At 41.1% G+C, this 23,332-nt stretch overlaps 12 non-coding genes across 12 annotated transcripts; all 12 read left to right on the top strand.

Moving 5' to 3' along the window:
* The first annotated feature begins 2,029 nt into the window (after positions 1-2,029).
* trnam-cau lies at positions 2,030-2,102 on the top strand. The gene has a single exon. It is a non-coding gene; the product is annotated as a tRNA-Met (tRNA).
* A 1,030-nt stretch (positions 2,103-3,132) lies between these two features.
* trnam-cau lies at positions 3,133-3,205 on the top strand. The gene has a single exon. It is a non-coding gene; the product is annotated as a tRNA-Met (tRNA).
* Positions 3,206-4,938: 1,733 nt separating this feature from the next.
* On the top strand, positions 4,939-5,011 carry trnam-cau. Its single transcript has one exon. It is a non-coding gene; the product is annotated as a tRNA-Met (tRNA).
* Positions 5,012-7,453: 2,442 nt separating this feature from the next.
* On the top strand, positions 7,454-7,526 carry trnam-cau. The gene has a single exon. It is a non-coding gene; the product is annotated as a tRNA-Met (tRNA).
* A 3,144-nt stretch (positions 7,527-10,670) lies between these two features.
* On the top strand, positions 10,671-10,743 carry trnam-cau. Its single transcript has one exon. It is a non-coding gene; the product is annotated as a tRNA-Met (tRNA).
* Positions 10,744-12,479: 1,736 nt separating this feature from the next.
* On the top strand, positions 12,480-12,552 carry trnam-cau. The gene has a single exon. It is a non-coding gene; the product is annotated as a tRNA-Met (tRNA).
* Positions 12,553-13,582: 1,030 nt separating this feature from the next.
* On the top strand, positions 13,583-13,655 carry trnam-cau. Its single transcript has one exon. It is a non-coding gene; the product is annotated as a tRNA-Met (tRNA).
* Positions 13,656-15,391: 1,736 nt separating this feature from the next.
* On the top strand, positions 15,392-15,464 carry trnam-cau. The gene has a single exon. It is a non-coding gene; the product is annotated as a tRNA-Met (tRNA).
* Positions 15,465-16,492: 1,028 nt separating this feature from the next.
* trnam-cau lies at positions 16,493-16,565 on the top strand. Its single transcript has one exon. It is a non-coding gene; the product is annotated as a tRNA-Met (tRNA).
* Positions 16,566-18,301: 1,736 nt separating this feature from the next.
* On the top strand, positions 18,302-18,374 carry trnam-cau. The gene has a single exon. It is a non-coding gene; the product is annotated as a tRNA-Met (tRNA).
* Positions 18,375-19,402: 1,028 nt separating this feature from the next.
* On the top strand, positions 19,403-19,475 carry trnam-cau. The gene has a single exon. It is a non-coding gene; the product is annotated as a tRNA-Met (tRNA).
* A 2,129-nt stretch (positions 19,476-21,604) lies between these two features.
* trnam-cau lies at positions 21,605-21,677 on the top strand. The gene has a single exon. It is a non-coding gene; the product is annotated as a tRNA-Met (tRNA).
* Positions 21,678-23,332: the final 1,655 nt, after the last annotated feature.

Raw genomic sequence — 23,332 nt, 5'->3', positions numbered from 1 at the left:
GTCAGGACATAAAAGTATCTAAAGTTAATTGTAGCCTTTATGTGAGCATTTGCTGTGCAGATACATTGTTGTTATTGAGCAGCGCATCAGTCACGACCTTCAGTCACCACCAGCGTGACTGTGAACTGTAAACTCTTAAGCTAACAGGGAAGAGAAATTTCAAAATGTTTGGAAAAACGCAAAGTTTAAACGTGCTCAGTTCCATGTCAACTGAGCAATTGCATCCAACTACGAAGACTGTGTGATATAGCGGAAAGCTCCGGAACAAGCAAATAGACGGACATTTTGTTAAGACTGTTTTGTCAATTATTGTTTCAGAGGTCAAGACTGAACTGTCCAACTACGAAGACTGTGTGAATCTATGAAAAAAAATACACAAACGTGCTCAGTTCCATGTCAACTGAGCAATTGCATCCAACTACGAAGACTGTGTGATATAGCGATATGCAAAGAAGTCCCGCATCGCTCTGACTCAGCTTAGATGTTCTTACGCTGTTCACAGTCCCATTTACCGTTGTTTCTTTAACGCTATCCAACATAAATCTCGGACACCATACTTTACACACCCATGCACACATATGTTCACACACTGACAAAACAGACTACCACATACACTGTATTATTATTTCTTTGTTATAGTTATGTTCTTAGTCTTGTGTTTGCCTCAACCTTGGCTCCCACTCTTTTGACATTGCCTCAGTATTGGGTCAGGACATAAAAGTATCTAAAGTTAATTGTAGCCTTTATGTGAGCATTTGCTGTGCAGATACATTGTTGTTATTGAGCAGCGCATCAGTCACGACCTTCAGTCACCACCAGCGTGACCGTGAACTGTAAACTCTTAAGCTAACAGGGAAGAGAAATTTCAAAATGTTTGGAAAAACGCAAAGTTTAAACGTGCTCAGTTCCATGTCAACTGAGCAATTGCATCCAACTACGAAGACTGTGTGATATAGCGGAAAGCTCCGGAACAAGCAAATAGACGGACATTTTGTTAAGACTGTTTTGTCAATTATTGTTTCAGAGGTCAAGACTGAACTGTCCAACTACGAAGACTGTGTGAATCTATGAAAAAAAATACACAAACGTGCTCAGTTCCATGTCAACTGAGCAATTGCATCCAACTACGAAGACTGTGTGATATAGCGATATGCAAAGAAGTCCCGCATCGCTCTGACTCAGCTTAGATGTTCTTACGCTGTTCACAGTCCCATTTACCGTTGTTTCTTTAACACTATCCAACATAAATCTCGGACACCATACTTTACACACCCATGCACACATATGTTCACACACTGACAAAACAGACTACCACATACACTGTATTATTATTTCTTTGTTATAGTTATGTTCTTAGTCTTGTGTTTGCCTCAACCTTGGCTCCCACTCTTTTGACATTGCCTCAGTATTGGGTCAGGACATAAAAGTATCTAAAGTTAATTGTAGCCTTTATGTGAGCATTTGCTGTGCAGATACATTGTTGTTATTGAGCAGCGCATCAGTCACGACCTTCAGTCACCACCAGCGTGACCGTGAACTGTAAACTCTTAAGCTAACAGGGAAGAGAAATTTCAAAATGTTTGGAAAAACGCAAAGTTTAAACGTGCTCAGTTCCATGTCAACTGAGCAATTGCATCCAACTACGAAGACTGTGTGATATAGCGGAAAGCTCCGGAACAAGCAAATAGACGGACATTTTGTTAAGACTGTTTTGTCAATTATTGTTTCAGAGGTCAAGACTGAACTGTCCAACTATGAAGACTGTGTGAATCTATGAAAAAAAATACACAAACGTGCTCAGTTCCATGTCAACTGAGCAATTGCATCCAACTACGAAGACTGTGTGATATAGCGGAAAGCTCCGGAACAAGCAAATAGATGGACGTTTTGTTAAGACTGTTTTGTCAATTATTGTTTCAGAGGTCAAGACTGAACTGTCCAGCTGAAGGGTTATCGCTCACCTTTTAGTCTGTGAGAAGAGCTCTAACTGCATGGTCACAGCTGAATATCAGAATGCACTGTTTTTCAGGCCTCGTTGGCGCAGTAGGCAGCGCGTCAGTCTCATAATCTGAAGGTCGTGAGTTCAAGCCTCACACGGGGCAGGTGTTTTAAAACCAAATGACAACACAGTGGGCAGGATAAATAGTGCCGCCATATTGGTAAAAGGTATCTCGTCAATCTATGAAAAAAAAATACACCTGATGCAGACAACTGTGATTCTTACAAAAGCAGCACTTCTCTTGTGAAGCTGTATCACATTACAGGTTGAGCATCTGTGATTGCCACAGAGCTGTGCTCAGTCCACCATCAGTCCCATTTACCGTTGTTTCTTTAACACTATCCAACATAAATCTCGGACACCATACTTTACACACCCATGCACACATATGTTCACACACTGACAAAACAGACTACCACATACACTGTATTATTATTTCTTTGTTATAGTTATGTTCTTAGTCTTGTGTTTGCCTCAACCTTGGCTCCCACTCTTTTGACATTGCCTCAGTATTGGGTCAGGACATAAAAGTATCTAAAGTTAATTGTAGCCTTTATGTGAGCATTTGCTGTGCAGATACATTGTTGTTATTGAGCAGCGCATCAGTCACGACCTTCAGTCACCACCAGCGTGACCGTGAACTGTAAACTCTTAAGCTAACAGGGAAGAGAAATTTCAAAATGTTTGGAAAAACGCAAAGTTTAAACGTGCTCAGTTCCATGTCAACTGAGCAATTGCATCCAACTACGAAGACTGTGTGATATAGCGGAAAGCTCCGGAACAAGCAAATAGACGGACATTTTGTTAAGACTGTTTTGTCAATTATTGTTTCAGAGGTCAAGACTGAACTGTCCAACTATGAAGACTGTGTGAATCTATGAAAAAAAATACACAAACGTGCTCAGTTCCATGTCAACTGAGCAATTGCATCCAACTACGAAGACTGTGTGATATAGCGGAAAGCTCCGGAACAAGCAAATAGATGGACGTTTTGTTAAGACTGTTTTGTCAATTATTGTTTCAGAGGTCAAGACTGAACTGTCCAGCTGAAGGGTTATGGCTCACCTTTTAGTCTGTGAGAAGAGCTCTAACTGCATGGTCACAGCTGAATATCAGAATGCACTGTTTTTCAGGCCTCGTTGGCGCAGTAGGCAGCGCGTCAGTCTCATAATCTGAAGGTCGTGAGTTCAAGCCTCACACGGGGCAGGTGTTTTAAAACCAAATGACAACACAGTGGGCAGGATAAATAGTGCCGCCATATTGGTAAAAGGTATCTCGTCAATCTATGAAAAAAAAATACACCTGATGCAGACAACTGTGATTCTTACAAAAGCAGCACTTCTCTTGTGAAGCTGTATCACATTACAGGTTGAGCATCTGTGATTGCCACAGAGCTGTGCTCAGTCCACCATCAGTCCCATTTACCGTTGTTTCTTTAACACTATCCAACATAAATCTCGGACACCATACTTTACACACCCATGCACACATATGTTCACACACTGACAAAACAGACTACCACATACACTGTATTATTATTTCTTTGTTATAGTTATGTTCTTAGTTGTGTTTGCCTCAACCTTGGCTCCCACTCTTTTGACATTGCCTCAGTATTGGGTCAGGACATAAAAGTATCTAAAGTTAATTGTAGCCTTTATGTGAGCATTTGCTGTGCAGATACATTGTTGTTATTGAGCAGCGCATCAGTCACGACCTTCAGTCACCACCAGCGTGACCGTGAACTGTAAACTCTTAAGCTAACAGGGAAGAGAAATTTCAAAATGTTTGGAAAAACGCAAAGTTTAAACGTGCTCAGTTCCATGTCAACTGAGCAATTGCATCCAACTACGAAGACTGTGTGATATAGCGGAAAGCTCCGGAACAAGCAAATAGACGGACATTTTGTTAAGACTGTTTTGTCAATTATTGTTTCAGAGGTCAAGACTGAACTGTCCAACTACGAAGACTGTGTGAATCTATGAAAAAAAATACACAAACGTGCTCAGTTCCATGTCAACTGAGCAATTGCATCCAACTACGAAGACTGTGTGATATAGCGATATGCAAAGAAGTCCCGCATCGCTCTGACTCAGCTTAGATGTTCTTACGCTGTTCACAGTCCCATTTACCGTTGTTTCTTTAACACTATCCAACATAAATCTCGGACACCATACTTTACACACCCATGCACACATATGTTCACACACTGACAAAACAGACTACCACATACACTGTATTATTATTTCTTTGTTATAGTTATGTTCTTAGTGTTGTGTTTGCCTCAACCTTGGCTCCCACTCTTTTGACATTGCCTCAGTATTGGGTCAGGACATAAAAGTATCTAAAGTTAATTGTAGCCTTTATGTGAGCATTTGCTGTGCAGATACATTGTTGTTATTGAGCAGCGCATCAGTCACGACCTTCAGTCACCACCAGCGTGACCGTGAACTGTAAACTCTTAAGCTAACAGGGAAGAGAAATTTCAAATGTTTGGAAAAACGCAAAGTTTAAACGTGCTCAGTTCCATGTCAACTGAGCAATTGCATCCAACTACGAAGACTGTGTGATATAGCGGAAAGCTCCGGAACAAGCAAATAGACGGACATTTTGTTAAGACTGTTTTGTCAATTATTGTTTCAGAGGTCAAGACTGAACTGTCCAACTACGAAGACTGTGTGAATCTATGAAAAAAAATACACAAACGTGCTCAGTTCCATGTCAACTGAGCAATTGCATCCAACTACGAAGACTGTGTGATATAGCGGAAAGCTCCGGAACAAGCAAATAGATGGACGTTTTGTTAAGACTGTTTTGTCAATTATTGTTTCAGAGGTCAAGACTGAACTGTCCAGCTGAAGGGTTATGGCTCACCTTTTAGTCTGTGAGAAGAGCTCTAACTGCATGGTCACAGCTGAATATCAGAATGCACTGTTTTTCAGGCCTCGTTGGCGCAGTAGGCAGCGCGTCAGTCTCATAATCTGAAGGTCGTGAGTTCAAGCCTCACACGGGGCAGGTGTTTTAAAACCAAATGACAACACAGTGGGCAGGATAAATAGTGCCGCCATATTGGTAAAAGGTATCTCGTCAATCTATGAAAAAAAAATACACCTGATGCAGACAACTGTGATTCTTACAAAAGCAGCACTTCTCTTGTGAAGCTGTATCACATTACAGGTTGAGCATCTGTGATTGCCACAGAGCTGTGCTCAGTCCACCATCAGTCCCATTTACCGTTGTTTCTTTAACGCTATCCAACATAAATCTCGGACACCATACTTTACACACCCATGCACACATATGTTCACACACTGACAAAACAGACTACCACATACACTGTATTATTATTTCTTTGTTATAGTTATGTTCTTAGTCTTGTGTTTGCCTCAACCTTGGCTCCCACTCTTTTGACATTGCCTCAGTATTGGGTCAGGACATAAAAGTATCTAAAGTTAATTGTAGCCTTTATGTGAGCATTTGCTGTGCAGATACATTGTTGTTATTGAGCAGCGCATCAGTCACGACCTTCAGTCACCACCAGCGTGACTGTGAACTGTAAACTCTTAAGCTAACAGGGAAGAGAAATTTCAAAATGTTTGGAAAAACGCAAAGTTTAAACGTGCTCAGTTCCATGTCAACTGAGCAATTGCATCCAACTACGAAGACTGTGTGATATAGCGGAAAGCTCCGGAACAAGCAAATAGACGGACATTTTGTTAAGACTGTTTTGTCAATTATTGTTTCAGAGGTCAAGACTGAACTGTCCAACTACGAAGACTGTGTGAATCTATGAAAAAAAATACACAAACGTGCTCAGTTCCATGTCAACTGAGCAATTGCATCCAACTACGAAGACTGTGTGATATAGCGATATGCAAAGAAGTCCCGCATCGCTCTGACTCAGCTTAGATGTTCTTACGCTGTTCACAGTCCCATTTACCGTTGTTTCTTTAACACTATCCAACATAAATCTCGGACACCATACTTTACACACCCATGCACACATATGTTCACACACTGACAAAACAGACTACCACATACACTGTATTATTATTTCTTTGTTATAGTTATGTTCTTAGTCTTGTGTTTGCCTCAACCTTGGCTCCCACTCTTTTGACATTGCCTCAGTATTGGGTCAGGACATAAAAGTATCTAAAGTTAATTGTAGCCTTTATGTGAGCATTTGCTGTGCAGATACATTGTTGTTATTGAGCAGCGCATCAGTCACGACCTTCAGTCACCACCAGCGTGACCGTGAACTGTAAACTCTTAAGCTAACAGGGAAGAGAAATTTCAAAATGTTTGGAAAAACGCAAAGTTTAAACGTGCTCAGTTCCATGTCAACTGAGCAATTGCATCCAACTACGAAGACTGTGTGATATAGCGGAAAGCTCCGGAACAAGCAAATAGACGGACATTTTGTTAAGACTGTTTTGTCAATTATTGTTTCAGAGGTCAAGACTGAACTGTCCAACTACGAAGACTGTGTGAATCTATGAAAAAAAATACACAAACGTGCTCAGTTCCATGTCAACTGAGCAATTGCATCCAACTACGAAGACTGTGTGATATAGCGATATGCAAAGAAGTCCCGCATCGCTCTGACTCAGCTTAGATGTTCTTACGCTGTTCACAGTCCCATTTACCGTTGTTTCTTTAACACTATCCAACATAAATCTCGGACACCATACTTTACACACCCATGCACACATATGTTCACACACTGACAAAACAGACTACCACATACACTGTATTATTATTTCTTTGTTATAGTTATGTTCTTAGTCTTGTGTTTGCCTCAACCTTGGCTCCCACTCTTTTGACATTGCCTCAGTATTGGGTCAGGACATAAAAGTATCTAAAGTTAATTGTAGCCTTTATGTGAGCATTTGCTGTGCAGATACATTGTTGTTATTGAGCAGCGCATCAGTCACGACCTTCAGTCACCACCAGCGTGACCGTGAACTGTAAACTCTTAAGCTAACAGGGAAGAGAAATTTCAAAATGTTTGGAAAAACGCAAAGTTTAAACGTGCTCAGTTCCATGTCAACTGAGCAATTGCATCCAACTACGAAGACTGTGTGATATAGCGGAAAGCTCCGGAACAAGCAAATAGACGGACATTTTGTTAAGACTGTTTTGTCAATTATTGTTTCAGAGGTCAAGACTGAACTGTCCAACTATGAAGACTGTGTGAATCTATGAAAAAAAATACACAAACGTGCTCAGTTCCATGTCAACTGAGCAATTGCATCCAACTACGAAGACTGTGTGATATAGCGGAAAGCTCCGGAACAAGCAAATAGATGGACGTTTTGTTAAGACTGTTTTGTCAATTATTGTTTCAGAGGTCAAGACTGAACTGTCCAGCTGAAGGGTTATCGCTCACCTTTTAGTCTGTGAGAAGAGCTCTAACTGCATGGTCACAGCTGAATATCAGAATGCACTGTTTTTCAGGCCTCGTTGGCGCAGTAGGCAGCGCGTCAGTCTCATAATCTGAAGGTCGTGAGTTCAAGCCTCACACGGGGCAGGTGTTTTAAAACCAAATGACAACACAGTGGGCAGGATAAATAGTGCCGCCATATTGGTAAAAGGTATCTCGTCAATCTATGAAAAAAAAATACACCTGATGCAGACAACTGTGATTCTTACAAAAGCAGCACTTCTCTTGTGAAGCTGTATCACATTACAGGTTGAGCATCTGTGATTGCCACAGAGCTGTGCTCAGTCCACCATCAGTCCCATTTACCGTTGTTTCTTTAACACTATCCAACATAAATCTCGGACACCATACTTTACACACCCATGCACACATATGTTCACACACTGACAAAACAGACTACCACATACACTGTATTATTATTTCTTTGTTATAGTTATGTTCTTAGTCTTGTGTTTGCCTCAACCTTGGCTCCCACTCTTTTGACATTGCCTCAGTATTGGGTCAGGACATAAAAGTATCTAAAGTTAATTGTAGCCTTTATGTGAGCATTTGCTGTGCAGATACATTGTTGTTATTGAGCAGCGCATCAGTCACGACCTTCAGTCACCACCAGCGTGACCGTGAACTGTAAACTCTTAAGCTAACAGGGAAGAGAAATTTCAAATGTTTGGAAAAACGCTAAGTTTAAACGTGCTCAGTTCCATGTCAACTGAGCAATTGCATCCAACTACGAAGACTGTGTGATATAGCGGAAAGCTCCGGAACAAGCAAATAGACGGACATTTTGTTAAGACTGTTTTGTCAATTATTGTTTCAGAGGTCAAGACTGAACTGTCCAACTACGAAGACTGTGTGAATCTATGAAAAAAAATACACAAACGTGCTCAGTTCCATGTCAACTGAGCAATTGCATCCAACTACGAAGACTGTGTGATATAGCGATATGCAAAGAAGTCCCGCATCGCTCTGACTCAGCTTAGATGTTCTTACGCTGTTCACAGTCCCATTTACCGTTGTTTCTTTAACACTATCCAACATAAATCTCGGACACCATACTTTACACACCATGCACACATATGTTCACACACTGACAAAACAGACTACCACATACACTGTATTATTATTTCTTTGTTATAGTTATGTTCTTAGTCTTGTGTTTGCCTCAACCTTGGCTCCCACTCTTTTGACATTGCCTCAGTATTGGGTCAGGACATAAAAGTATCTAAAGTTAATTGTAGCCTTTATGTGAGCATTTGCTGTGCAGATACATTGTTGTTATTGAGCAGCGCATCAGTCACGACCTTCAGTCACCACCAGCGTGACCGTGAACTGTAAACTCTTAAGCTAACAGGGAAGAGAAATTTCAAATTGTTTGGAAAACGCAAAGTTTAAACGTGCTCAGTTCCATGTCAACTGAGCAATTGCATCCAACTACGAAGACTGTGTGATATAGCGGAAAGCTCCGGAACAAGCAAATAGACGGACATTTTGTTAAGACTGTTTTGTCAATTATTGTTTCAGAGGTCAAGACTGAACTGTCCAACTACGAAGACTGTGTGAATCTATGAAAAAAAATACACAAACGTGCTCAGTTCCATGTCAACTGAGCAATTGCATCCAACTACGAAGACTGTGTGATATAGCGATATGCAAAGAAGTCCCGCATCGCTCTGACTCAGCTTAGATGTTCTTACGCTGTTCACAGTCCCATTTACCGTTGTTTCTTTAACACTATCCAACATAAATCTCGGACACCATACTTTACACACCCATGCACACATATGTTCACACACTGACAAAACAGACTACCACATACACTGTATTATTATTTCTTTGTTATAGTTATGTTCTTAGTCTTGTGTTTGCCTCAACCTTGGCTCCCACTCTTTTGACATTGCCTCAGTATTGGGTCAGGACATAAAAGTATCTAAAGTTAATTGTAGCCTTTATGTGAGCATTTGCTGTGCAGATACATTGTTGTTATTGAGCAGCGCATCAGTCACGACCTTCAGTCACCACCAGCGTGACCGTGAACTGTAAACTCTTAAGCTAACAGGGAAGAGAAATTTCAAAATGTTTGGAAAAACGCAAAGTTTAAACGTGCTCAGTTCCATGTCAACTGAGCAATTGCATCCAACTACGAAGACTGTGTGATATAGCGGAAAGCTCCGGAACAAGCAAATAGACGGACATTTTGTTAAGACTGTTTTGTCAATTATTGTTTCAGAGGTCAAGACTGAACTGTCCAACTACGAAGACTGTGTGAATCTATGAAAAAAAATACACAAACGTGCTCAGTTCCATGTCAACTGAGCAATTGCATCCAACTACGAAGACTGTGTGATATAGCGATATGCAAAGAAGTCCCGCATCGCTCTGACTCAGCTTAGATGTTCTTACGCTGTTCACAGTCCCATTTACCGTTGTTTCTTTAACACTATCCAACATAAATCTCGGACACCATACTTTACACACCCATGCACACATATGTTCACACACTGACAAAACAGACTACCACATACACTGTATTATTATTTCTTTGTTATAGTTATGTTCTTAGTCTTGTGTTTGCCTCAACCTTGGCTCCCACTCTTTTGACATTGCCTCAGTATTGGGTCAGGACATAAAAGTATCTAAAGTTAATTGTAGCCTTTATGTGAGCATTTGCTGTGCAGATACATTGTTGTTATTGAGCAGCGCATCAGTCACGACCTTCAGTCACCACCAGCGTGACCGTGAACTGTAAACTCTTAAGCTAACAGGGAAGAGAAATTTCAAATGTTTGGAAAAACGCAAAGTTTAAACGTGCTCAGTTCCATGTCAACTGAGCAATTGCATCCAACTACGAAGACTGTGTGATATAGCGGAAAGCTCCGGAACAAGCAAATAGACGGACATTTTGTTAAGACTGTTTTGTCAATTATTGTTTCAGAGGTCAAGACTGAACTGTCCAACTACGAAGACTGTGTGAATCTATGAAAAAAAATACACAAACGTGCTCAGTTCCATGTCAACTGAGCAATTGCATCCAACTACGAAGACTGTGTGATATAGCGGAAAGCTCCGGAACAAGCAAATAGATGGACGTTTTGTTAAGACTGTTTTGTCAATTATTGTTTCAGAGGTCAAGACTGAACTGTCCAGCTGAAGGGTTATGGCTCACCTTTTAGTCTGTGAGAAGAGCTCTAACTGCATGGTCACAGCTGAATATCAGAATGCACTGTTTTTCAGGCCTCGTTGGCGCAGTAGGCAGCGCGTCAGTCTCATAATCTGAAGGTCGTGAGTTCAAGCCTCACACGGGGCAGGTGTTTTAAAACCAAATGACAACACAGTGGGCAGGATAAATAGTGCCGCCATATTGGTAAAAGGTATCTCGTCAATCTATGAAAAAAAAATACACCTGATGCAGACAACTGTGATTCTTACAAAAGCAGCACTTCTCTTGTGAAGCTGTATCACATTACAGGTTGAGCATCTGTGATTGCCACAGAGCTGTGCTCAGTCCACCATCAGTCCCATTTACCGTTGTTTCTTTAACGCTATCCAACATAAATCTCGGACACCATACTTTACACACCCATGCACACATATGTTCACACACTGACAAAACAGACTACCACATACACTGTATTATTATTTCTTTGTTATAGTTATGTTCTTAGTCTTGTGTTTGCCTCAACCTTGGCTCCCACTCTTTTGACATTGCCTCAGTATTGGGTCAGGACATAAAAGTATCTAAAGTTAATTGTAGCCTTTATGTGAGCATTTGCTGTGCAGATACATTGTTGTTATTGAGCAGCGCATCAGTCACGACCTTCAGTCACCACCAGCGTGACGGTGAACTGTAAACTCTTAAGCTAACAGGGAAGAGAAATTTCAAAATGTTTGGAAAAACGCAAAGTTTAAACGTGCTCAGTTCCATGTCAACTGAGCAATTGCATCCAACTACGAAGACTGTGTGATATAGCGGAAAGCTCCGGAACAAGCAAATAGACGGACATTTTGTTAAGACTGTTTTGTCAATTATTGTTTCAGAGGTCAAGACTGAACTGTCCAACTACGAAGACTGTGTGAATCTATGAAAAAAAATACACAAACGTGCTCAGTTCCATGTCAACTGAGCAATTGCATCCAACTACGAAGACTGTGTGATATAGCGATATGCAAAGAAGTCCCGCATCGCTCTGACTCAGCTTAGATGTTCTTACGCTGTTCACAGTCCCATTTACCGTTGTTTCTTTAACACTATCCAACATAAATCTCGGACACCATACTTTACACACCCATGCACACATATGTTCACACACTGACAAAACAGACTACCACATACACTGTATTATTATTTCTTTGTTATAGTTATGTTCTTAGTCTTGTGTTTGCCTCAACCTTGGCTCCCACTCTTTTGACATTGCCTCAGTATTGGGTCAGGACATAAAAGTATCTAAAGTTAATTGTAGCCTTTATGTGAGCATTTGCTGTGCAGATACATTGTTGTTATTGAGCAGCGCATCAGTCACGACCTTCAGTCACCACCAGCGTGACCGTGAACTGTAAACTCTTAAGCTAACAGGGAAGAGAAATTTCAAAATGTTTGGAAAAACGCAAAGTTTAAACGTGCTCAGTTCCATGTCAACTGAGCAATTGCATCCAACTACGAAGACTGTGTGATATAGCGGAAAGCTCCGGAACAAGCAAATAGACGGACATTTTGTTAAGACTGTTTTGTCAATTATTGTTTCAGAGGTCAAGACTGAACTGTCCAACTACGAAGACTGTGTGAATCTATGAAAAAAAATACACAAACGTGCTCAGTTCCATGTCAACTGAGCAATTGCATCCAACTACGAAGACTGTGTGATATAGCGGAAAGCTCCGGAACAAGCAAATAGATGGACGTTTTGTTAAGACTGTTTTGTCAATTATTGTTTCAGAGGTCAAGACTGAACTGTCCAGCTGAAGGGTTATGGCTCACCTTTTAGTCTGTGAGAAGAGCTCTAACTGCATGGTCACAGCTGAATATCAGAATGCACTGTTTTTCAGGCCTCGTTGGCGCAGTAGGCAGCGCGTCAGTCTCATAATCTGAAGGTCGTGAGTTCAAGCCTCACACGGGGCAGGTGTTTTAAAACCAAATGACAACACAGTGGGCAGGATAAATAGTGCCGCCATATTGGTAAAAGGTATCTTGTCAATCTATGAAAAAAAAATACACCTGATGCAGACAACTGTGATTCTTACAAAAGCAGCACTTCTCTTGTGAAGCTGTATCACATTACAGGTTGAGCATCTGTGATTGCCACAGAGCTGTGCTCAGTCCACCATCAGTCCCATTTACCGTTGTTTCTTTAACACTATCCAACATAAATCTCGGACACCATACTTTACACACCCATGCACACATATGTTCACACACTGACAAAACAGACTACCACATACACTGTATTATTATTTCTTTGTTATAGTTATGTTCTTAGTCTTGTGTTTGCCTCAACCTTGGCTCCCACTCTTTTGACATTGCCTCAGTATTGGGTCAGGACATAAAAGTATCTAAAGTTAATTGTAGCCTTTATGTGAGCATTTGCTGTGCAGATACATTGTTGTTATTGAGCAGCGCATCAGTCACGACCTTCAGTCACCACCAGCGTGACCGTGAACTGTAAACTCTTAAGCTAACAGGGAAGAGAAATTTCAAAATGTTTGGAAAAACGCAAAGTTTAAACGTGCTCAGTTCCATGTCAACTGAGCAATTGCATCCAACTACGAAGACTGTGTGATATAGCGGAAAGCTCCGGAACAAGCAAATAGACGGACATTTTGTTAAGACTGTTTTGTCAATTATTGTTTCAGAGGTCAAGACTGAACTGTCCAACTACGAAGACTGTGTGAATCTATGAAAAAAAATACACAAACGTGCTCAGTTCCATGTCAACTGAGCAATTGCATCCAACTACGAAGACTGTGTGATATAGCGGAAAGCTCCGGAACAAGCAAATAGATGGACGTTTTGTTAAGACTGTTTTGTCAATTATTGTTTCAGAGGTCAAGACTGAACTGTCCAGCTGAAGGGTTATGGCTCACCTTTTAGTCTGTGAGAAGAGCTCTAACTGCATGGTCACAGCTGAATATCAGAATGCACTGTTTTTCAGGCCTCGTTGGCGCAGTAGGCAGCGCGTCAGTCTCATAATCTGAAGGTCGTGAGTTCAAGCCTCACACGGGGCAGGTGTTTTAAAACCAAATGACAACACAGTGGGCAGGATAAATAGTGCCGCCATATTGGTAAAAGGTATCTCGTCAATCTATGAAAAAAAAATACACCTGATGCAGACAACTGTGATTCTTACAAAAGCAGCACTTCTCTTGTGAAGCTGTATCACATTACAGGTTGAGCATCTGTGATTGCCACAGAGCTGTGCTCAGTCCACCATCAGTCCCATTTACCGTTGTTTCTTTAACACTATCCAACATAAATCTCGGACACCATACTTTACACACCCATGCACACATATGTTCACACACTGACAAAACAGACTACCACATACACTGTATTATTATTTCTTTGTTATAGTTATGTTCTTAGTCTTGTGTTTGCCTCAACCTTGGCTCCCACTCTTTTGACATTGCCTCAGTATTGGGTCAGGACATAAAAGTATCTAAAGTTAATTGTAGCCTTTATGTGAGCATTTGCTGTGCAGATACATTGTTGTTATTGAGCAGCGCATCAGTCACGACCTTCAGTCACCACCAGCGTGACGGTGAACTGTAAACTCTTAAGCTAACAGGGAAGAGAAATTTCAAAATGTTTGGAAAAACGCAAAGTTTAAACGTGCTCAGTTCCATGTCAACTGAGCAATTGCATCCAACTACGAAGACTGTGTGATATAGCGGAAAGCTCCGGAACAAGCAAATAGACGGACATTTTGTTAAGACTGTTTTGTCAATTATTGTTTCAGAGGTCAAGACTGAACTGTCCAACTACGAAGACTGTGTGAATCTATGAAAAAAAATACACAAACGTGCTCAGTTCCATGTCAACTGAGCAATTGCATCCAACTACGAAGACTGTGTGATATAGCGATATGCAAAGAAGTCCCGCATCGCTCTGACTCAGCTTAGATGTTCTTACGCTGTTCACAGTCCCATTTACCGTTGTTTCTTTAACACTATCCAACATAAATCTCGGACACCATACTTTACACACCCATGCACACATATGTTCACACACTGACAAAACAGACTACCACATACACTGTATTATTATTTCTTTGTTATAGTTATGTTCTTAGTCTTGTGTTTGCCTCAACCTTGGCTCCCACTCTTTTGACATTGCCTCAGTATTGGGTCAGGACATAAAAGTATCTAAAGTTAATTGTAGCCTTTATGTGAGCATTTGCTGTGCAGATACATTGTTGTTATTGAGCAGCGCATCAGTCACGACCTTCAGTCACCACCAGCGTGACCGTGAACTGTAAACTCTTAAGCTAACAGGGAAGAGAAATTTCAAAATGTTTGGAAAAACGCAAAGTTTAAACGTGCTCAGTTCCATGTCAACTGAGCAATTGCATCCAACTACGAAGACTGTGTGATATAGCGGAAAGCTCCGGAACAAGCAAATAGACGGACATTTTGTTAAGACTGTTTTGTCAATTATTGTTTCAGAGGTCAAGACTGAACTGTCCAACTACGAAGACTGTGTGAATCTATGAAAAAAAATACACAAACGTGCTCAGTTCCATGTCAACTGAGCAATTGCATCCAACTACGAAGACTGTGTGATATAGCGGAAAGCTCCGGAACAAGCAAATAGATGGACGTTTTGTTAAGACTGTTTTGTCAATTATTGTTTCAGAGGTCAAGACTGAACTGTCCAGCTGAAGGGTTATCGCTCACCTTTTAGTCTGTGAGAAGAGCTCTAACTGCATGGTCACAGCTGAATATCAGAATGCACTGTTTTTCAGGCCTCGTTGGCGCAGTAGGCAGCGCGTCAGTCTCATAATCTGAAGGTCGTGAGTTCAAGCCTCACACGGGGCAGGTGTTTTAAAACCAAATGACAACACAGTGGGCAGGATAAATAGTGCCGCCATATTGGTAAAAGGTATCTCGTCAATCTATAAAAAAAATACACCTGATGCAGACAACTGTGATTCTTACAAAAGCAGCACTTCTCTTGTGAAGCTGTATCACATTACAGGTTGAGCATCTGTGATTGCCACAGAGCTGTGCTCAGTCCACCATCAGTCCCATTTACCGTTGTTTCTTTAACGCTATCCAACATAAATCTCGGACACCATACTTTACACACCCATGCACACATATGTTCACACACTGACAAAACAGACTACCACATACACTGTATTATTATTTCTTTGTTATAGTTATGTTCTTAGTCTTGTGTTTGCCTCAACCTTGGCTCCCACTCTTTTGACATTGCCTCAGTATTGGGTCAGGACATAAAAGTATCTAAAGTTAATTGTAGCCTTTATGTGAGCATTTGCTGTGCAGATACATTGTTGTTATTGAGCAGCGCATCAGTCACGACCTTCAGTCACCACCAGCGTGACCGTGAACTGTAAACTCTTAAGCTAACAGGGAAGAGAAATTTCAAAATGTTTGGAAAAACGCAAAGTTTAAACGTGCTCAGTTCCATGTCAACTGAGCAATTGCATCCAACTACGAAGACTGTGTGATATAGCGGAAAGCTCCGGAACAAGCAAATAGACGGACATTTTGTTAAGACTGTTTTGTCAATTATTGTTTCAGAGGTCAAGACTGAACTGTCCAACTATGAAGACTGTGTGAATCTATGAAAAAAAATACACAAACGTGCTCAGTTCCATGTCAACTGAGCAATTGCATCCAACTACGAAGACTGTGTGATATAGCGGAAAGCTCCGGAACAAGCAAATAGATGGACGTTTTGTTAAGACTGTTTTGTCAATTATTGTTTCAGAGGTCAAGACTGAACTGTCCAGCTGAAGGGTTATGGCTCACCTTTTAGTCTGTGAGAAGAGCTCTAACTGCATGGTCACAGCTGAATATCAGAATGCACTGTTTTTCAGGCCTCGTTGGCGCAGTAGGCAGCGCGTCAGTCTCATAATCTGAAGGTCGTGAGTTCAAGCCTCACACGGGGCAGGTGTTTTAAAACCAAATGACAACACAGTGGGCAGGATAAATAGTGCCGCCATATTGGTAAAAGGTATCTTGTCAATCTATGAAAAAAAAATACACCTGATGCAGACAACTGTGATTCTTACAAAAGCAGCACTTCTCTTGTGAAGCTGTATCACATTACAGGTTGAGCATCTGTGATTGCCACAGAGCTGTGCTCAGTCCACCATCAGTCCCATTTACCGTTGTTTCTTTAACACTATCCAACATAAATCTCGGACACCATACTTTACACACCCATGCACACATATGTTCACACACTGACAAAACAGACTACCACATACACTGTATTATTATTTCTTTGTTATAGTTATGTTCTTAGTCTTGTGTTTGCCTCAACCTTGGCTCCCACTCTTTTGACATTGCCTCAGTATTGGGTCAGGACATAAAAGTATCTAAAGTTAATTGTAGCCTTTATGTGAGCATTTGCTGTGCAGATACATTGTTGTTATTGAGCAGCGCATCAGTCACGACCTTCAGTCACCACCAGCGTGACGGTGAACTGTAAACTCTTAAGCTAACAGGGAAGAGAAATTTCAAAATGTTTGGAAAAACGCAAAGTTTAAACGTGCTCAGTTCCATGTCAACTGAGCAATTGCATCCAACTACGAAGACTGTGTGATATAGCGGAAAGCTCCGGAACAAGCAAATAGACGGACATTTTGTTAAGACTGTTTTGTCAATTATTGTTTCAGAGGTCAAGACTGAACTGTCCAACTACGAAGACTGTGTGAATCTATGAAAAAAAATACACAAACGTGCTCAGTTCCATGTCAACTGAGCAATTGCATCCAACTACGAAGACTGTGTGATATAGCGATATGCAAAGAAGTCCCGCATCGCTCTGACTCAGCTTAGATGTTCTTACGCTGTTCACAGTCCCATTTACCGTTGTTTCTTTAACACTATCCAACATAAATCTCGGACACCATACTTTACACACCCATGCACACATATGTTCACACACTGACAAAACAGACTACCACATACACTGTATTATTATTTCTTTGTTATAGTTATGTTCTTAGTCTTGTGTTTGCCTCAACCTTGGCTCCCACTCTTTTGACATTGCCTCAGTATTGGGTCAGGACATAAAAGTATCTAAAGTTAATTGTAGCCTTTATGTGAGCATTTGCTGTGCAGATACATTGTTGTTATTGAGCAGCGCATCAGTCACGACCTTCAGTCACCACCAGCGTGACCGTGAACTGTAAACTCTTAAGCTAACAGGGAAGAGAAATTTCAAAATGTTTGGAAAAACGCAAAGTTTAAACGTGCTCAGTTCCATGTCAACTGAGCAATTGCATCCAACTACGAAGACTGTGTGATATAGCGGAAAGCTCCGGAACAAGCAAATAGACGGACATTTTGTTAAGACTGTTTTGTCAATTATTGTTTCAGAGGTCAAGACTGAACTGTCCAACTACGAAGACTGTGTGAATCTATGAAAAAAAATACACAAACGTGCTCAGTTCCATGTCAACTGAGCAATTGCATCCAACTACGAAGACTGTGTGATATAGCGGAAAGCTCCGGAACAAGCAAATAGATGGACGTTTTGTTAAGACTGTTTTGTCAATTATTGTTTCAGAGGTCAAGACTGAACTGTCCAGCTGAAGGGTTATGGCTCACCTTTTAGTCTGTGAGAAGAGCTCTAACTGCATGGTCACAGCTGAATATCAGAATGCACTGTTTTTCAGGCCTCGTTGGCGCAGTAGGCAGCGCGTCAGTCTCATAATCTGAAGGTCGTGAGTTCAAGCCTCACACGGGGCAGGTGTTTTAAAACCAAATGACAACACAGTGGGCAGGATAAATAGTGCCGCCATATTGGTAAAAGGTATCTCGTCAATCTATAAAACAAATACACCTGATGCAGACAACTGTGATTCTTACAAAAGCAGCACTTCTCTTGTGAAGCTGTATCACATTACAGGTTGAGCATCTGTGATTGCCACAGAGCTGTGCTCAGTCCAGCATCAGTCCCATTTACCGTTGTTTCTTTAACGCTATCCAACATAAATCTCGGACACCATACTTTACACACCCATGCACACATATGTTCACACACTGACAAAACAGACTACCACATACACTGTATTATTATTTCTTTGTTATAGTTATGTTCTTAGTCTTGTGTTTGCCTCAACCTTGGCTCCCACTCTTTTGACATTGCCTCAGTATTGGGTCAGGACATAAAAGTATCTAAAGTTAATTGTAGCCTTTATGTGAGCATTTGCTGTGCAGATACATTGTTGTTATTGAGCAGCGCATCAGTCACGACCTTCAGTCACCACCAGCGTGACCGTGAACTGTAAACTCTTAAGCTAACAGGGAAGAGAAATTTCAAAATGTTTGGAAAAACGCAAAGTTTAAACGTGCTCAGTTCCATGTCAACTGAGCAATTGCATCCAACTACGAAGACTGTGTGATATAGCGGAAAGCTCCGGAACAAGCAAATAGACGGACATTTTGTTAAGACTGTTTTGTCAATTATTGTTTCAGAGGTCAAGACTGAACTGTCCAACTACGAAGACTGTGTGAATCTATGAAAAAAAATACACAAACGTGCTCAGTTCCATGTCAACTGAGCAATTGCATCCAACTACGAAGACTGTGTGATATAGCGGAAAGCTCCGGAACAAGCAAATAGATGGACGTTTTGTTAAGACTGTTTTGTCAATTATTGTTTCAGAGGTCAAGACTGAACTGTCCAGCTGAAGGGTTATGGCTCACCTTTTAGTCTGTGAGAAGAGCTCTAACTGCATGGTCACAGCTGAATATCAGAATGCACTGTTTTTCAGGCCTCGTTGGCGCAGTAGGCAGCGCGTCAGTCTCATAATCTGAAGGTCGTGAGTTCAAGCCTCACACGGGGCAGGTGTTTTAAAACCAAATGACAACACAGTGGGCAGGATAAATAGTGCCGCCATATTGGTAAAAGGTATCTCGTCAATCTATGAAACAAAATACACCTGATGCAGACAACTGTGATTCTTACAAAAGCAGCACTTCTCTTGTGAAGCTGTATCACATTACAGGATGAGCATCTGTGATTGCCACAGAGCTGTGCTCAGTCCAGCATCAGTCCCATTTACCGTTGTTTCTTTAACGCTATCCAACATAAATCTCGGACACCATACTTTACACACCCATGCACACATATGTTCACACACTGACAAAACAGACTACCACATACACTGTATTATTATTTCTTTGTTATAGTTATGTTCTTAGTCTTGTGTTTGCCTCAACCTTGGCTCCCACTCTTTGACATTGCCTCAGTATTGGGTCAGGACATAAAAGTATCTAAAGTTAATTGTAGCCTTTATGTGAGCATTTGCTGTGCAGATACATTGTTGTTATTGAGCAGCGCATCAGTCACGACCTTCAGTCACCACCAGCGTGACCGTGAACTGTAAACTCTTAAGCTAACAGGGAAGAGAAATTTCAAAATGTTTGGAAAACGCAAAGTTTAAACGTGCTCAGTTCCATGTCAACTGAGCAATTGCATCCAACTACGAAGACTGTGTGATATAGCGGAAAGCTCCGGAACAAGCAAATAGACGGACATTTTGTTAAGACTGTTTTGTCAATTATTGTTTCAGAGGTCAAGACTGAACTGTCCAACTACGAAGACTGTGTGAATCTATGAAAAAAAATACACAAACGTGCTCAGTTCCATGTCAACTGAGCAATTGCATCCAACTACGAAGACTGTGTGATATAGCGGAAAGCTCCGGAACAAGCAAATAGATGGACGTTTTGATTAGACTGTTTTGTCAATTATTGTTTCAGAGGTCAAGACTGAACTGTCCAGCTGAAGGGTTATGGCTCACCTTTTAGTCTGTGAGAAGAGCTCTAACTGCATGGTCACAGCTGAATATCAGAATGCACTGTTTTTCAGGCCTCGTTGGTGCAGTAGGCAGCGCGTCAGTCTCATAATCTGAAGGTCGTGAGTTCAAGCCTCACACGGGGCAGGTGTTTTAAAACCAAATGACAACACAGTGGGCAGGATAAATAGTGCCGCCATATTGGTAAAAGGTATCTCGTCAATCTATAAAACAAAATACACCTGATGCAGACAACTGTGATTCTTACAAAAGCAGCACTTCTCTTGTGAAGCTGTATCACATTACAGGTTGAGCATCTGTGATTGCCACAGAGCTGTGCTCAGTCCACCATCAGTCCCATTTACCGTTGTTTCTTTAACGCTATCCAACATAAATCTCGGACACCATACTTTACACACCCATGCACACATATGTTCACACACTGACAAAACAGACTACCACATACACTGTATTATTATTTCTTTGTTATAGTTATGTTCTTAGTCTTGTGTTTGCTTCAACCTTGGCTCCCACTCTTTGACATTGCCTCAGTATTGGGTCAGGACATAAAAGTATCTAAAGTTAATTGTAGCCTTTATGTGAGCATTTGCTGTGCAGATACATTGTTGTTATTTAGCAGCGCATCAGTCACGACCTTCAGTCACCACCAGCGTGACCGTGAACTGTAAACTCTTAAGCTAACAGGGAAGAGAAATTTCAAAATGTTTGGAAAAACGCAAAGTTTAAACGTGCTCAGTTCCATGTCAACTGAGCAATTGCATCCAACTACGAAGACTGTGTGATATAGCGGAAAGCTCCGGAACAAGCAAATAGACGGACATTTTGTTAAGACTGTTTTGTCAATTATAGTTTCAGAGGTCAAGACTGAACTGTCCAACTATGAAGACTGTGTGAATCTATGAAAAAAAATACACAAACGTGCTCAGTTCCATGTCAACTGAGCAATTGCATCCAACTACGAAGACTGTGTGATATAGTGGAAAGCTCCGGAACAAGCAAATAGATGGACGTTTTGTTAAGACTGTTTTGTCAATTATTGTTTCAGAGGTCAAGACTGAACTGTCCAGCTGAAGGGTTATGGCTCACCTTTTAGTCTGTGAGAAGAGCTCTAAACTGCATGGTCACAGCTGAATATCAGAATGCACTGTTTTTCAGGCCTCGTTGGCGCAGTAGGCAGCGTGTCAGTCTCATAATCTGAAGGTCGTGAGTTCAAGCCTCACACGGGGCAGGTGTTTTAAAACCAAATGACAACACAGTGGGCAGGATAAATAGTGCCGCCATATTGGTAAAAGGTACCTCGTCAATCTATGAAAAAAAAATACACCTGATGCAGACAACTGTGATTCTTACAAAGCAGCACTTCTCTTGTGAAGCTGTATCACATTACAGGTTGAGCATCTGTGATTGCCACAGAGCTGTGCTCAGTCCACCATCAGTCCCATTTACCGTTGTTTCTTAACACTATCCAACATAAATCTCGGACACCATACTTTACACACCCATGCACACATATGTTCACACACTGACAAAACAGACTACCACATACACTGTATTATTATTTCTTGTTATAGTTGTTCTTAGTCTTGTGTTTGCCTCAACCTTGGCTCCCACTCTTTTGACATTGCCTCAGTATTGGGTCAGGACATAAAAGTATCTAAAGTTAATTGTAGCCTTTATGTGAGCATTTGCTGTGCAGATACATTGTTGTTATTGAGCAGCGCATCAGTCACGACCTTCAGTCACCACCAGCGTGACGGTGAACTGTAAACTCTTAAGCTAACAGGGAAGAGAAATTTCAAAATGTTTGGAAAAACGCAAGTTTAAACGTGCTCAGTTCCATGTCAATGAGCAATTGCATCCAACTACGAAGACTGTGTGATATAGCGGAAAGCTCCGGAACAAGCAAATAGACGGACATTTTGTTAAGACTGTTTTGTCAATTATTGTTTCAGAGGTCAAGATGAACTGTCAACTACGAAGACTGTGTGAATCTATGAAAAAAATACACAAACGTGCTCAGTTCCATGTCAACTGAGCAATTGCATCCAACTACGAAGACTGTGTGTATAGCGATATGCAAAGAAGTCCCGCATCGCTCTGACTCAGCTTAGATGTTCTTACGCTGTTCACAGTCCCATTTACCGTTGTTTCTTTAACACTATCCAACATAAATCTCGGACACCTACTTTACACACCCATGCACACATATGTTCACACACTGACAAAAACAGACTACCACATACACTGTATTATTATTCTTTGTTATAGTTATGTTCTTAGTCTTGTGTTTGCCTCAACTTGGCTCCCACTCTTTTGACATTGCCTCAGTATTGGGTCAGGACATAAAAGTATCTAAAGTTAATTGTAGCCTTTATGTGAGCATTTGCTGTGCAGATACATTGTTGTTATTGAGCAGCGCATCAGTCACGACCTTCAGTCACCACCAGCGTGACCGTGAACTGTAAACTCTTAAGCTAACAGGGAAGAGAAATTTCAAATTGTTTGGAAAAACGCTAAGTTTAAACGTGCTCAGTTCCATGTCAACTGAGCAATTGCATCCAACTACGAAGACTGTGTGATATAGCGGAAAGCTCCGGAACAAGCAAATAGACGGACATTTTGTTAAGACTGTTTTGTCAATTATTGTTTCAGAGGTCAAGACTGAACTGTCCAACTACGAAGACTGTGTGAATCTATGAAAAAAAAATACACAAACGTGCTCAGTTCCATGTCAACTGAGCAATTGCATCCAACTACGAAGACTGTGTGATATAGCGGAAAGCTCCGGAACAAGCAAATAGATGGACGTTTTGTTAAGACTGTTTTGTCAATTATTGTTTCAGAGGTCAAGACTGAATGTCCAGCTGAAGGGTTATGGCTCAC

Source organism: Micropterus salmoides, unplaced genomic scaffold (genome assembly GCF_014851395.1).
Source record: "Micropterus salmoides isolate LMB-PRFRI ecotype aquatic unplaced genomic scaffold, ASM1485139v1 Ms_hic_scaffold_2441, whole genome shotgun sequence".
Classification (NCBI taxonomy): domain Eukaryota; kingdom Metazoa; phylum Chordata; class Actinopteri; order Centrarchiformes; family Centrarchidae; genus Micropterus; species Micropterus salmoides.
The sequence above is the reverse complement of the archived record's forward strand: the minus strand, read 5'-3'. Positions and strand labels throughout refer to the sequence as shown.